Genomic DNA, 4,354 nt, shown 5'->3' with positions numbered 1-4,354 from the left:
CATTTATTGTTTTTTTTGTTATATATAAATTTAAACATATATATCTATAATCTGTCCAGCATTAGTCAAATCCTACGGATCACCATAGATATGCATAATAGACATTAAGCATTGCAGGCAGAGTAAGTATCGAAATTGTTTTCATCTCTTACGTGAAATACGACAGAAAACTCATCCCAATACTGCATTACGTGCAATACTACTTCATCACCCGCTTTTTAAGCCATATCTTGATCATCGTATATGATATTGCTTGAAAAAGATAATCTCCAACTCTAATAATTGGCATGATAGCACCATAGTAACAGTAAAGTTTATAAGCTCTGTAGCCATTAAAAAAAGATAAAAAATAAACCTCAATAATTACTTTGTAACTAAGTTTTTATTTCAATAAAAATATCACTTATTCTAAATAAATTCTTAATATAAAACCAACTATTCAACACTATTTAAATTAATACTTAAGACATCCTAATAATATGAATCTAAATAAATACTTAACGTAACACTACTTAAATTATTACTTAAGAGAACCTAACAAAAGGAATAGTAACTATAATGTTGCCGAGAGATAAATAAAGACTAGAGTTTATGGTGCCACATAAAATAATTATATTGAAAGATAAATAAAAAGGGTTTGCAACATTCAGTGATGAAATTAAGATAAAATTTAAAAAAATACAGAATATCATAATAGTCTTTCATAGAAACCTGAAATTAGACTAACAAATTTTTTTTTAAAATGCTTATTTACAAAAATAAACAAATGTAAGTTATTCTCGATATTTAAATTAAATATTAGATTAAAGAATGCGATTGATGCTAAAAGGGATTTCCAGTAAGAACTGTGATAACGCAAAAACATAATTCTACATTATCCAGCTATGCTTTACATTATAAATTAAATTTTAATATTAGTCATCTCAAATTACTGATTTAAACATACTAATCTTAAAAATAAACAGGTAAATGCTTAAAGGTGTTTGAATTGTAAGCTTCTCAAGCATTTGAACCACTTAATTTCACCTTTCTGCGCGAAACTGTTTACATAAAATACTATTTGAAATATTTCAAAAAAGTTTCATAACATTGCAAAAAATCTAGTTCAATCTAGTATTCTTTACAAGTGAAACTAATGAATTAGTATTTTATTTATCTTTTTTTGAAATCAATGCACTTCTTGAGTTTGAACTATTTTGAGCCGCCTAATTTCACATTTCTTCATAAATCAGCTTACTTGATATTTAAGATATTCTAAGAAAAAATGCCCGAAAATTGTAAAACAATCCAGCTTAATCTAGTCTTCTGTATAAGTAAACTAAAGAATTAGTATTTTATTGATCTTTTTTTTTTAACTTAAAGCACTTCTTAAGTTTTTAAAATTTTTTGTAAAAGTAACGATACATTACGAGCGCTTAAATTCAACTTGACATTAAGTAACACAACACAAAATGTTTCATTGCCAATCTACTAACGAGTTAAACTGTTTTCCAGAAAAAAAGTAACAATGTTACAGAAACTTTGACGTTCAATGTAACGAAGATAAATTCCTATTGCCTAGCAGTTTCCTCAAATTCAAAGATTTTATTTTTATTACTTTCAACTGAATGACAAATTACTCAGGAAAGAAAGATTTTTGCACTTTACATCGTTTCTAAATATCTTTTCCTTGACTTAATATTCATTGAATTTCTAGATTTATAAGAAATAAAATATTTTAAACACTTCAAATTGATTTTTTTGAACTTTATAATCTCGAATCTTGCTAGCATGAGGGATATAAGAATTAAGTTGCCCAAAGTGCCCTTCACCAATTGGACTGATTTTTTTTAACCGATAGTTTTCTAGCTTAGGAAAAAATTTATAAAATTTGTTTTGTTATTTTGAAGTAAATATTTTGTTGCCAACTATGAAAAGCAGAAATTTTTACCTTGAATAACAATTATAATAAAATTAATGCATACTGCAGACTAAGCTGGTCTATTAGTTTCATTTAATTAGATACGTGCAACTCGAGAAGAAGTGAAGTTATTATGCCAAACCATGTGATTTAAATGAGATTTTATTGGATTTCTGTAAGGTAAACGAACTTGATTGGTTTCTAAATCGACAAATGCAACTATTTACCTATAATGGCGTCACTAGCAGGTTCGCAATTAATTTAAGACTTTTCTCTTTAGTTAAAAACTTATATGCTTCAGTTTTAAAGCTAATTTTAGAATTTAATTTTTAAAGATTAAACTATGAAATTAGAATAATAATTTTACAATTTTGAATACTATATTAAAAAGTTACTGCATATTAAAAACATTTTTAATGATAACAATTTGTTACCTGAACTAGAACACGATTAAAAATGGTCTAAAATTGATTTTTTGCCTTATTTTTACCTACCATTTAATAAAATAATAATTATATAAATACTTTTTTGCTAGTTTTATAAGTTTTTAATCATAACAAATAAATTAGTTTTTCAAAATTCAATATTAGTATTTCAAAAAAAAATGTCGAAACTAGTAGGATAAATTAAATCAACAAGAAAAATATAATAAACGAATAATACTCAAAATTCTAAGACACTTGATTTTGAAAATTCGATTTAATGTTTATATTATCAAATGTTTAGTAAACTCTTGTAAGCATATTGTTGTTCAGAAATGTAAATTAATTTAACATTATATCAAATTTTGTTTTGCTTTAAAGGTTTTCTTTCATATTTGACTTGACAGAAAGACTTATGTTTTTTCATTCAACAGAAAGTGAAAAATTTAAATGACTATAAAATGGAAAGATAGTTTAACAAGGCAAAAATAATTTAACGAAATCAAAAGCACTTAAATCCTTTTTTTTTTTGAGAACCAATACGTGATACAATTTTAATATTGTTTACAGAAATAAAGACAGACTATAATTTAAAATCTTAAAAAGGACGTATTATTTCATTTCAAGAGATATAATTATGCAGCAATCTGCTTAAAATAATCCTTAAGTGGTAGATTAATTATTTTTAAGAGCTAGATTTTTTATAAAAGAAAACAAGCTAAATTTCCCAAATTGCATAGATTTTCTTTTTAAGCAATTGTACTTCGCAAGTATTTAGGGTAAAAATAGTAAATCTTTATTTTGTTTTATTTTTTAAAATTTTGTTATTTTTGAAATATTAATGCAAATAAATTTTTATTTTTAAGTACTTATAATAACTGTAATTTCAACCATTTTTTTATAAATATTTTCTTAAAGTATTTAATCTCTTCAATTAACTTTCAAGTTATCAAAAAGTTAATAATAACCATTCCAATTCTGTACTTCTTCTTAAATAAGCATTCTTGTGGGATGAATAATCATAAATAAAGAGTTGTATTAAATGCATGTTTCAAATAAAATTTTATCAGTTAGAAAAAACATAAGAAAAATAATGTTACAGAAAAATAGGAAATACGATTATAATCAAGGTCCAGATTTTTAATGATCTTTGCAATTCCATTTCTCATTTGTCCTTTTTTACTCTTTTTTTTAATTTAAGAAATTTTCGAGAATTTATTGGGCTATTTTCCTACTTTGAGGTGTTTTCTGATAAAACATTTATTGTTTTTTTTGTTTTAAATCAATTTTTAAAAGTATTAAAATTTATTTAAATTTATAAAAAAAGCTAGTCAAGTGTTAATGTGTTTTTCCTTCTTCAGTTTCTTCCATGTGTATTAGCATTTATTTATTTCGAATTTTATTGCACATATTTTACAAACTAATTTTTTTAATAAATTTCAATAGAATCATGTAAATATAGTTGTAACTTAGAGAAAAAAACGTTGCTGTTGATTAAATTTCGAGTTTCAATTTTAGGAATTTTGTATTAGTTTTAAAAGCAGCCATTGCGATCATTTTCAAGAGAGATAAGAAATTTATTTTTGATAGTATTTTCATGAATTTTTTAATCCATCTAAAAACAGATTAAGTGAGAAATCAGCTTAAAACTAATGATGACCTTAAGAATGCTATGATAAGTTTTTAAAGCAGTTAAATATTTTATTTTAAAAAAGCCATTGTTCTTGCACTTACAATATTAATTAACGTTTCGCTATCAGAGTCTATTTTAATGAGAAAGTAATATTATAACCACAGTATAAACTGTCAACACAGTTGGATACTACTCATTATAAAGTATTAACTGATTATTAGTGAATCAGTACAGAGAAACATGCTCAAAACTAAGGGTTTATACCTAAACAACTGAAGAACTTGAAGGAAGAACAAGGTAAGTGACATTTTTACGGGAAATAATTAATCAGAGAAAATAACATAAAATTGTTGTATCATTATCGTTATGCTTAATGCAACAGAATTGTTTTTGCTTTAA

This window comes from Parasteatoda tepidariorum, chromosome 10, assembly GCF_043381705.1.
Source record: "Parasteatoda tepidariorum isolate YZ-2023 chromosome 10, CAS_Ptep_4.0, whole genome shotgun sequence".
Lineage (NCBI taxonomy): Eukaryota > Metazoa > Arthropoda > Arachnida > Araneae > Theridiidae > Parasteatoda > Parasteatoda tepidariorum.
Note: the sequence above shows the minus strand (reverse complement) of the source record.